This window comes from Cnephaeus nilssonii, assembly GCF_951640355.1.
Source record: "Cnephaeus nilssonii genome assembly, chromosome: 1".
Lineage (NCBI taxonomy): Eukaryota > Metazoa > Chordata > Mammalia > Chiroptera > Vespertilionidae > Cnephaeus > Cnephaeus nilssonii.
The window spans coordinates 77,713,823-77,726,469 of NC_137072.1; the positions used below are offsets into that span (position 1 = coordinate 77,713,823).

The following is a 12,647-nucleotide window of genomic DNA, read 5'->3' on the forward strand; positions in this document are numbered from 1 at the left end:
AACCCAATCTTATTTATTTTTTAAAAATGCTTTGACTTCATCCAAAAATTAATTTATTCTACCTTTATTTTACCGATAAAATAAAGAAGATTTACTACTACATTCTGCAAAGTAACAGTGCTATATAAATCCTATATAATAAAAGGCTAATATGCAAATTGACCGAATGGCAGAACGACTGGTCGCCATGACATGCACTGACCACCGGGGGGCAGATGTTGAATGCAGAAGCTGCCCCCTGGTGGTCAGTGTGCTCCACAGGGGGAGTGCTGCTCAGCCAGAAGCCCTGAGCCAGGCTCACAGCTGGCGAGCACAGCAGCAGAGGCAGGAGAGGTTCCACCACAGCGCTAAGGATGTCCGACTGATGGCTTAGACCCACTCCCCGAGGAGTGGACCTAAGCTGGCAGTCGGACATCCCCCAAAGGCTCCTGGACTGTGAGAGGATGCAGGCCAGGCTAAGGGACCCCCCCCCCACGAGTGCACGAATTTCATGCACCAGGCCTCTAGTCCTATATAAAAGCATAATATGCTAAGTGTCCAGTCATCCGGTCGGCCATTCAACCCATCAAAGAGTAATATGCAAATGATATGCTAAGACCACTCAACCACTCACTATGATGTGCACTGACCACCAGGGGGCAGACGCTCCAACTGGTAGGTTAGCTTGCTGCTGGGGTCCAGCCAATTGGGACTGAGCAAGATGGGCTGGACGTGCCCTGTAGCCCTCCCATGGTCCCTTCCTGGCTGGCCAACCTCCCACATCCCTCCCTGGCCCCGATCATGCACCGGTGGGGTCCCTCAGCCTGGCCTGAGCCCTCTCGCAATCTGAACTGAGGGAGCCCCGACCTGAGTGCACGATTTTTGTGCAGCAGGCCTCTAGTAAAGTAGATAAAATAAACAGATTTTTTTACTTTTATCATCAAGCACTTGGATAAAAGGTTTGTAAAGGTTATTTACTAGTCCATATTGTATCCTAATCAGAAATTTAGAGTGTTTTCTTAAATAGGTATGTCATTTATCTCACATTCAAATTAAAGACTTAGATTTACTATTTTAACTTATCTGAGAAAGATTTCTGTAATTCCTAGAATATTTAAGGGTGGGGGGTGGAGATAACAAATCCAAATTAAAAAGTTGTATGATGGTTAGCCCAATACTGGATTAAGAATGAACATTGTACACGAGTTGGAAGTGACATTTTATATCAGCAGGTGGAGCACATCCTATGCTGTAATCAAATTTTTATTTCCAGAAGTGAAAATACAAGCTATAGCAAGTCTTTGAATAGAAGAAAAATAATACCAACACAGTATATATTTTTAACTCAAATTCAAAAATAATAACAATAAACCAAAAGAAAGAAATGTGAATGTAAAATATTCTCAGTTGTTCTTTCAGCATTGCTTAGTCAACAACTCTTTAGAAATTATGATTTAGTTCTCATTGTATTTGGAAATAGTAATGGATCATTTAAATAAATGTATTGGTTTATATGACTCTACATTTTCCACCTGTTCACACACTTTCCTTAGTAAAGGAAAGGTAAATATTAGGGGCAAATTGTGGTAAATCTTTTGACATATTAACACTTTTACACATGTTCAGTGAAGCTGTGGCAGTGACAGGTCCATGTTAGAGCAAAGAATGGAGATGAGTCAAAGCCATCTCTTTTATCTCTTGTCTGTTTTTCTGGATCTTTTCTAGATGTCAGGAATGAAGTGGGGCTATTAAAAACAGATATGACATTTTCTCTTATACTGTTGACATTTTAAAAAATATATCAAAATGCTTTCTTAGTCAGAAATATCTATTCTAAAATTAAAGCACAAAATGCCATTTTCTAAGTGAGTATACAAAGAATATAGTATCTTGTTTTCTTCATATGTTAAAATATCATTAAATGTTGTATTTTAAATTACTCCTTTCTTAACTTTTACACTTTCCATAAAGTCATCTTCTCAGAAAGGATGGTAGTATACAATGAGATATATGAACAAGTATTTTAACTATTTTGAAATTATTAGTATTAAGTGTGATTTCCATTGATTTATATTGAGTACCTAAAATCTGCAATCATTGTGCTTCTTGGGGATACCTAATAGAACACAACTGCTCTCCTCAAAAAGTTCATTATTAATGTTGGAGAAAGAAAAGAACAAACATGCTTTTTTTTTTAAATGAAGTAAGCATGAATCTATTTCTTAGAGGAAGATGAAATTTTGGAAGATTGGTATACTGCTGTATTTACTTTATGAGCTGTTATTATTTTAGGGAGTGTAGAAGGCAGTATTATAAGATGGCTCCCCAAGATTCCCATCCCCAGCTAGACATACTTTTCTCCCAGTTATTCAATCAAATGCAAATCTAGGTACTTCTTGAAGGTTTTGTAGATATAATTAATGTCCCAAAACAGTTGACCTTAAGACAGAAAAATTATCCCAGTGGACCTGACCTAATTACATAAACCCTTTAAAGGAAGACAGCTTTTACATAGCTGGTCACAGAAAAGGATGTCAAAGAACTATACTCTAGAGCAGTGGTTGGCAAACTCATTAGTCAACAGAGCCAAATATCAACAGTACAATGATTGAAATTTCTTTTGAGAGCCAAATTTTTTAAACTTAAACTTCTTCTAACACCACTTCTTCAAAATAGACTCACCCAGGCCGTGGTATTTTGTGGAAGAGCCACACAAAAGGGGCCAAAGAGCTGCATGTGGCTTGCGAGCCGCAGTTTGCCGACCATGGCTCTAGAGGGCATAGGAGAAAACAAATATTCATGTTGTGAACTACCTATGGGATCACATGACTGAGCATTGAATTATTTTAGAATAGAAAAATAAAGTTATCTAATTATTAAAGAAATAAATGAGTCAGCATTTTAAGCAGTGGCATTTAAATGGAGAACTTATGAGTTTTGGTTAAAATTGCAATAATTAAATTTATATGAGCTCAAACTGCATTATATTAAAATGCTAAAATGATTTATCAGGTGTTTCTTTAATAAGTTAATACCTAAAACTATCTGGGTATGAACATGAGACTTCTTAATAGATGACCCATTCCTGTGGATCCTTCCTTCTTGAATCTGACATCCATTAATCCTTTTTCATATGATTTTCCTGGATTGATACAGTCTCATACCTGGATTGATACTTCAGGTATGAGACTGTAGTATTATATCTCTACTTCAGTCCACAACAAATATTCTTTATCTTGTAAAAAGCTGTTAGGAACTTGGATTCTAAGGGTCCATCAACTGCTGAATAACAGGAAAATTGTACAAATGCATGCAGTTATTTTGAGGAGAAATATTTCTTATCTCCTTATAAAATCTCAACATTTTAAATGAGTCCTTGACCTAAATGTTAATCACAAGTTCTGCCTATTGATCATGCCCATTCTCTGATCTAAAAAAAAAATACGGGCAGTTCCTATTGCTGACAGAGATTTTGATATGGTCTTCTTTTTAGCTTTCCTAGATCATGAGGTATGATTTCAGGTCTCCTTTCCCTTCAGCTGAAACTATGCGTGGGTTCAGACTTAACGCCTGTCACAGTGTTCTGTGGATGCTATAATCTGACTAATTGCTGAATAGGCTTTTAAATCCTTACTGTAGAATGGTTTGACTGAGTCCAGTTTTGTTCCTTTCATTTGTGAAGATCCCCTCTAAGCTAACACACGAACAAAAGACCATTTTATCCAACAGGAAGAGCTATTCTGATTGCTTCCCAAATCCAAGAGGCTGAGAATTCTAAAAGCTAACTTTCATTATCACTACATGGAGTGCTCTCATTTTAGTTATGACCACATTTAAAAGATATTGTTGGATGCCCCATCATCCCTCTGCACTTTCCATTAGCTTCCGAGTATATTCAAGATTATAGCCAGTTTGGTTTAAGTCTGGAGAAGATCTTGCAAACCAAATAGAGCATCGCTGTTGTACTGCAATAAAATCTGTCTGACAGATTACACTTACACTATCCCTACCAGCACCTTTTCCCCATGTCCTTTTTCACACAAATGTATAAAGTCTATACCTCTAAAAAAGTAAGTATAAGAGCCACCTTGTTCAATACCTAAAAAACTTATGAATAAAAATCAATGATTTCTGACATGGTTCAAAGATTATTGTCTCTTGAAAAGAATGTTTAAAAAATATTGAAAATGGGAAAAGTCAGTGATCTTAAAACATAGCTATATTTCCAGTGAATGTCTCCTGTTCAAACATATCTTTGAAGTAACTGTTGTTTTGAGAATCAATGTCAATGAAAAGCATTCTGCCTGCTGATTCACCAAAAGAAGTAAAATATATATCACCATGTTATTAAATTATTAAACTAAACAGGAAAAGGAAGAGAGAAAATATAGAATCACTATTATTAGACATGAATTAATAGCCATAAAGAATTGGAGACTTGGCAGTAAGTACTGAAGATATTATTCCTATTATGCCAAACTTGCTAGGAATATTGAAAATAAGTGATTTTGGTGTTTTAACTATGTCACTGAGTAGCAGGTGGGAAAATACAGTGAAAGAGAAAACTGTATAAAATACCTAGATTAAAAACTATTTATAGTAGTCCTCTTTCAGCATCTCTAATATCTTGTAATTTTTATCTGGGATGATAAAGAAAAAAATATATACTCCATTTCCAAAAGATGGCAGGGGCCATTTAATGTTGCCTCAATAGAATTAGCGTCAACTGATAAGAGTGCTCTGTTAATGACTAGAAGACATACATACAACCCTAAAACCAGCTTTGTTTCTTATGATAGACTTAGATGCATAAGGAGAAATATCGGACTGTTTGCCAATCTGTTTACATATAGCTTCACATCTTAAAAACCTAAAATGTTCTAACATTGTGATTTTTAGGATGGAGGCATGAAATTATATATGATGTTGAAGAACTTAAGGGCAAGATTCTCAAACCTGAGTGGTAATTCAATTTACTTGGCATCTTGGTAATGAGGCAGATGACTGTTATTAGCTGGGAGTTCAAACATGCCTTTATTCATATTATTTTCCTCTTTGCTATTGTAGTGAGGGCTTTTGCAAATGACATTTTTGTAGTATGGAGTACCACTGGGCTGGGATTCAGTAAAACAGTAAAATTACAGAGTCTGTATTCTCATTTTTATTTGTATGAAAGGGAAAATGATAACAAAATGTTAAAGTAATTATATAAATCTAAATGGCTATGAAGAAATTTTTACAGTGTTGTATCAATCAAAGTCCACCTAGGGACACAGAAACTTCTCTTAAAATGTTTGAGATGGCTTGTAACACTGGGAATGAGAGAACTAGGAAGTCAATCTGAAAATAGTGAAGTATTATCAACAACAGGAGAAACTACAAATTTTAAGTATACGATAAAGTCAGAAGGCACCTAGGGACTGGCTGAGCTGAAGACTGCTGGAACCACTTAGATCATGTCCACTTAGAGCTGGAGCCAAGAGAAGGGGGGTATGGGAACTGGTAAACTTACCCCGGCTTTTCCCTTAGTTCAGCCTTGAATTTCTCACCACTGTTTCCTATTGGCTTAACTCAGCCACAAGTCTGCTGCTCAGCAATATGGCAAATGTAGCTAGCACCAAAAAGAAAAGGATGGGATTTGAGAAAAAAGGAAGGACTGGTTTATGGTTCACACATGTGCTTGGTAAATGGTCCATCTCTGATATCTGCCATTATTTAACCTAATGCCATTCACGTTTGAAATATTTAAAGAGCCTTGTATGATCCAAGGAGTATACCCTTGGTAAATTAGTTCCATAGAAGGTTAATAAGGTTAATAAATGTTTATGTTAAGAAAACAATATGGCCCAGCCATCATGGTTCAGTGGTTGAGCATTCACCTCTGAACCAGGAGGTCACTGTTCGATTCCCAGCAAGGGCACATGCCCAGGTTGCAGGCTGGATCCCCAGTGGGGGGCTTGCAGGAAGCAGCCAATTAATTATTCTCTTTCATCGTTGATGTTTCTATCTCCCTCTCCTGCTCCCTTCCTCTCTGAAATCAATAAAAACATATTTTTTAAAAAGAAAATAATATGTGTATTTGCTCAAACAAGTGATTTTAAGCAAGTTAAATAAGATGGTCTATTTCAGGATTTTCGGAACTTTATTCTGAATGTGACTCTTATAAAAGGTGATTTATTATTTCATCTCCCAAACTTAATTGGCCTCGGGATCCTTTCTCCTTGATTGAAAATTTTGATAGGACTGGACTATACCTATGCTCCTATAAAACCATTAATAGGGTTTATATAATTTACATAATTACCATCTTCTTTGTTTATCTTTATGTTAGTCCTGTGATATATCACAGCTAATAATACAAAAAGAAAATATCAGGACCAGGAACTCATTTAAAATCATATTCTGATTCCAAATTCTCAAACCAATCACTGGTATTAAGTGCCAGCTGTTTCAAAACAAATGATGAACACACATAAATTGCTCCAGGAATTATCATGGGCTCCAGACTATCAGATCCTGGTGTTGAATAACCAACAAAGTCACATTTAAGTAGAAAACGATCCTGGCATCTTATTTTCTCAGCCTCGTCTCTTCCCATTTCCCAGTGCCACACTGGACTACTTTCCTTATTGTCATCCACACCATTACCATGGATTCTCTTGACCCAGGGATTTTGCCTGCAGTTCTCACCCTGTTGAAATGCTCTGACATCCTTTGCACCTGCCACAAATCAACCAGCACTTCCATTCTCAATTCAAATGTATTATGTTTTGCAAAATCTGACTAGATGTCCCTTCCAGAAAAATGAGTTGCTCTTTCCATTTAGTTATGATTTACTTGTTATGTCTCTACTAGAGGCCCGGTGCATGAAATTCGTGCACGGAGGGGGGTTGTCCCTCAGCCCAGCCTGTACCCTCTCCAATCTGGGAACCCTCAAGGGATGTCCGACTGCCCTTTTAGGCCCGATCCCACCGGGATCGGGCCTAAAAGGGCAGTCGGACATCCCTCTCACAATCCAGGACTGCTGGCTCCCAACTGCTTGCCTGCCTGCCTTCCTGATTGCCCCTAACCACTTATGCCTGCCAGCCTGATCACCCCCTAACCACCCTGCGGCCAGCCTGTTTGCCCCCAACTTCCCTCCTCTGCCAGCCTGGTCACCCCTAACTGCCCTCTCCTGCAGAGTTGATCACCTCCAACTGCCCTCCCTTGCAGGCCTGGTCCTTCTCAACTGCCCTCCCTTGCAGGCCGGGTGCCTCCCAACTGCCCTCCCCTGCTGGCCATCTTGTGGTGGCCATCTTGTGTCCACATGGGGGCAGGATCTTTGACCGCATGGGGGCAGCTATATTGTGTGTTGCAGTGATGATCAATCTGCATAGTACTCTTTTATTAGATAGGATAGAGGCCTGGTACAGGGGTGGGGGCTGGCTGGTTTGCCCTGAAGGGTGTCCCTGATCAGGGTGGGGGTTCCCTTGGGGCATGGGGTGGCCTGAGCGAGGGGCCTGTGGTGGTTTGCAGGAGGCCCTGGTATCTGGAATTTATTTTCCTTCTACAATTGAAACTCTGTAGCCTGGAGCGGAGCCAAGCCTGGGGCTCCCTCCGTGGCTGGCAGCCATTTCTGTTGGGGTTATAATTGAAACTTTGTAGCTTAAGCGGGTGGGCCCGGTCAGGGTGTGCAGAAACTTTGCTTCTCCTGTTGCCGCCGGCAACCCTGGCCTGCTCTCTCAAGCTCTGTTCGGCCGCCATTTCTGTTTGAATTTGTTTACCTTCTATAATTAAAACTTTGTAGCTTGAGTGGAGGCTTAGGCCTGGCAAGGGCAGGCGGAAAGCTTGGCTTCCTCTGTTACTTAGGAAACCTTGCTCTCTGTGGCTGTAGCCATCTTGGTTTGGGTTAATTTGCATACCCACTCTGTTTGGATGGTGGGTGTGGCTTGTGGGCGTGGCTTGTGGGTGTGTCATAGGTATGGTCAATTTGCATATTTTTCTATTATTAGGTAGGATAATGCCTATCACATTGCATCACAGTTGGCTAGATACTTGTCTGTCTCCTGTGATCTGACACAAATCCTAATTTTAGAATCACATTTCATGCTTGCATATAGCCTCAGTGTTTTTGCACAGTAACAGGACCTTTGTAACCAATCAATAAACATTTATTAAAATGAATTAAACTCTGACCCATAAAAGTATACAAATAAAAAGAAAAACATAGTTTGGAAATTACTATTTGCTATATTGTCTGGGAAACCACCTGAATTATTAATTCACATTGTATGTGAGAGCATAACCTTGGTCTATACAACATATTAAAATATTTTTCCATGGGAAAACTCATTCAGTCCTCAATCTCAACTAAGCAAATTTGCTATGCACCCCAATACTTCTATTTTGGTATTCATCTAAGTACTTTTCCTCATGTGTACAAATGGATAACCCTCTATTTTACCCCCAAGGCATATTCAAGCTTGAAAAGGGCTGTAGTAATCCAAAAAGAGAAGTGTATGCTATTCATTCCAGCAAACCATGACTATCAAAGAAAATGCCAAAGGGCATTATTCATTAAAAAATGAATTAACAAGGCCTTCTGCAATTTTGCTGCAGATATTTCTTTTACAAAAGCCGGAAAGAATGCATGGCATTGGACCCAAAAGCAAAAAATATATTCTGGCAACTATTCAAATGCAAATTTGGCTATGCTGAGTGTTCAGGTGACAGTTTGGGTGTTTATATATTGTCTATCATTGTAACAGCGAAACACTCAGACAATCTAATTAGGTTATTAAAATTATCTGTTTTGAGAGACTAGATTGATCTGAAAAGCTTCTATAATAAGCTACTTTTGAGTGGCAGAGAACGATGTATCAGGATAGTTTTATGTAAAGAGAAAACTCTTGAAAAAATTCAAAATAAAAAAATAAAACAAAACACACACAAACGACAGGAGTTCATTTGGTCAAAAATTATTTACAATTTCTGTGGAATTATTTAATTATGAGTTGAGATTATTTTACTTTAGTCCACATATTATGTTGCAAATTTGTGACTCTCCCTTACCATGTATTAGTACTTTGAACCATTCCTACATTACCAATTCACTTTGTTTATCATGTGTATCTTTCCTATGTCCACATCATTATCCTTAGTGCCTCCTGGTTTTGCCACTGCCTGTAATCCTCTCTGCTCCAAACATCTCAAGAAAATTTAATGGTGTCAACAGTAAGTGGAAGCACAATCTTAAGCATGATGGTTACTGCCTGCTGCCTGAATATCAGAGAGTAAGAGTTATGATGGATCCTTAGCAAAGCTATAACCCTTTATAGGTTTTTCCAAGAGATGTTTCTATTTGCTTGTCCATAAAATGCTCAGTTAAATGAACTTCAAAAACAATTTTATTTCTAGTAAGATGGACCTCTACTTCAACCACTCTTAAGGAATGTCTTCTCTCAACCGCTAATACTGCACAAACCATATGAATAACAACAATGAGACACTAATACTTTCTAGTTCATTATTATAGCTGAGATCATTTGTCTACCCATCCTGATTTAGAATCAGCAACAACTTGGAAAATAAAAATACACATTGAGTCTAATGTAATTTGGACAACAAAAACAAAATGATAATTCTTATATTTTGTTTTCCTTTTTTTTCTCATCCTTTGTAGAAAGAGAAACATTATAATAGTATTTGAATAAGAAAACTCTAACATCAAGGATTTATTTTCTTACGTGAAATTGGTGGTACTATCTTTATTCTATTACATATAGAATGGTAGGAAAACTTTACATTTATTTGTGTGAAAATAAGTGGAACAAATTTTTGTGGGTTTAATGCATATTTTATAGTAAACCAAATTCAGGTATCATTTTTTGTACAATCTTATTTATAACTAGGGGCCCACTACACAGATTCGTGCACTGGTGGGGTCCCTCAGCCTGGCCTGTGCCCTCTCACAGTCTGGGACCCCTCGGGAGATGTCAGACTGCCGGTTTCGGCCTGATCCCCGCTGCCTGGCCTGCAGGGATCAGGCCAAAACTGGCAGTCCAGCCTGGCCTGCGGGGATTAGGCCAAAACCGGCAGTCCAACATCCCCCGAGGGATGGAGTAGTGCACGAAGCTGCAGGTGGCCAGGGTGGAGCTCAAGCCCAGGCTGGGTTCATCCCAACCCTGCTTCGCCTGCTGCCACCACTCTGTAGCACTGCCAAAGTGGTGGGAGACGCTCGCCGCCACAGCTGTTATCACCTGCCATGAGCCCAGTGTCTGGCGCCTGTCAGTCAGTTGAGCAGCGCTCCCACTGTGGGAGAGCACTGACCACCAGGGTACAGCTCCTGCATTGAGGGCCTGCCCCCTGGTGGTCAGTGCGTGTCATAGCAACAGGTCAAATGGTCGACTGGTCACTTAGGGTTTTATATATATAAACTAGTGGCCCGGTGCACAAAATTCATGCACGGGGGGCATGTCCCTCAGCCCGGCCTGCACCCTCTCCAATCTGGGACCCCTCGGGGGATGTCCGACTGCCATTTTGAGATCGGGCCTAAACCAGCAGTCACACATTCTTCTCGCAATCCAGGACCACTGGCTCCTAACTGCTCACCTGCCTGCCTGATCTCCTCCAACCACTCTGCCTGCCGGCCTGATTGCTGCTAACTGCCCCCCCCTACCCACTAACCTGCTCACTCCCAACTGCTCCCCTGCCGGCCTGCTCACCCCCAACTGAACCCTCGTCGGCCTTCTTGCCCCCAACTACCTGCCCCGCCGGCCTGCTCACCTCCAACTGGTCCCCCCTGCCAGCCTGCTCGCCCCCAAATTCCCCCACCTGCCGACCTGCTCATTCCCAACTGCCCTCCCCTGCAGGCCTGATCACCCCTAACCACCTCTGCCTCAGCCCTGCCACCATGGCTTTGTCTAGAAGGACATCCAGAAGGTCTCCCAGAAGGTCTCCCAGTCTAATTAGCATATTACCCTTTTATTTTATAGATTTCAGCAATTCCCACATTGTAGAGCAGACATTTACCTTTGCAGAGTAGGCACAGAAAAGATGAAGTTAATGAAGTTTAAGTAACACTAAATAGCAATATTGAACCCCAAAACAGAGAGGAGCATCCTGGTAGCAAAATAGATACCTCAGTCATAAAATATACAAGTAAGGTGCCCCTCGGGCAAAAAAAAAAAAAATATTCTGCGAAATCTGAGAAGGCATCAATGGAAGATCAGGTTTTAAGAACCTATGACTTTGAGAAAGAAGATAAAAATATCTGAGTGATTCAGAGGAGGATGTTACTGACATGAAGACTCCAGTAATTAATAAGCATGGGAAGAAAATGACTTCTGCAGGAATAGTTGAAGATGTGTGAGGGTGTGGAGGTGTAGAGTACAAAATATGCTGGAAAAATTTGAAGCTGACATTAACAATGCTCTTCTTGCAAAGGGAAAAAATCTAGCAGTGTATACCAGGGCTTCTCTCAAAAATGTAACCAGAAAATTTAACATATTTGGAAAGATCAACAAGATCAAAGGCAGTAGCTTAACCAAGAATCTTCTCAGCAGATTCTGACTTTGATTCAGCAGGAGATAGATGTGCAGAAAGCTGAGAAATAAGAAAAAGTAGCTAATTTATTTGTATAGCAACAAAAGGTTTTCCAACAATCTAGAGTTGTTCAGAGCCAGAGATTGAAAACAGTTAAACAGCTGTATGAGCAGTTCACAAAGAGCATGGAGGACTTGAAGAAGAATCATGATACTCTACTTACTGATGTACAACATGAACTTAGAAAATAAATGGCTATGTTGCAAAAACAAATTATGATGGACACTCAGCAAGTGTTCAAAACTTCAATTGATGTTCTTCTGATGACTCTTTGAAGGAAGAATTTGAATTGAAATAATATGATACAATTATAACATTAGCTAAGAGGCATGTCTTTAGAGTGGTTTAAAAAGAAAATTATAAAATACTAGAGGCCCAGTGCATGAATCCATGCATGGATGGGGTCCCTCAGCCTGGCCGGCAATTGGGCCAATATGGGCTGGCCAGCCAGAGGGAGGGACCACAGGAGGTTGATTGTGGGAGCACATTGACAGGCCAGGGGGAGGGACCACGGGAGGTTGGCTGTGGGAGTGCTGCACAGACCACCAGGAAGCAGCTCCTGCATTAAGCACCTGCCCCCCTGGTGGTCAGTGTTCATCAGAGCTATTGGACGGTTGTTCAGTTGTCCAGTTGACCAGTTGTAATGGCCGCTTAGGCTTTTATATATAAATTAGATGATCCTATCTAATAAAAGAGTAATATGCAAATTGACCGTCGCTCCAACACACAAGATGACCACCCCCATGTGGTCAAAGATGGCCGCCCCATGTGGACACAAGATGGCCACCACAAGATGGCCAGGAGGGGAGGGCAGTTATGGGTAACCAGGCCTGCAGGGGAGGGCCGTTGGGGGGGATCAGGCCTGCAGGGGAAGGCTCTTGGGGGGGACCAGGCCTGCAGGGGAGGGCAGTTGGTGATGATCAGGCCTGCAGGGGAGGGCAGTTAGGCAAACAGGCTGGCAAGGGAGGGAAGATAGGGGTGACTGGCCCAGCAGGGGAGGGAAGTTAGGGGTGACCAGGCTAGCAGGGGAGGGCAGTTAGGGGCAGTTGGGCCAGCAGGGGAGCAGTTAAGCGTCAATCAGGCTG

The 12,647-nt window shown here is 40.8% G+C and overlaps 1 pseudogene across 1 annotated transcript; it reads left to right on the forward strand.

Annotated features, from left to right (window-relative positions):
- Positions 1 to 3,484: 3,484 nt before the first annotated feature.
- Positions 3,485 to 11,837, forward strand: LOC307094179 (synaptonemal complex protein 3-like; annotated as a pseudogene). The gene is made up of 2 exons: positions 3,485 to 3,489; positions 11,069 to 11,837. The product of its transcript is annotated as a synaptonemal complex protein 3-like (transcript).
- Positions 11,838 to 12,647: the final 810 nt, after the last annotated feature.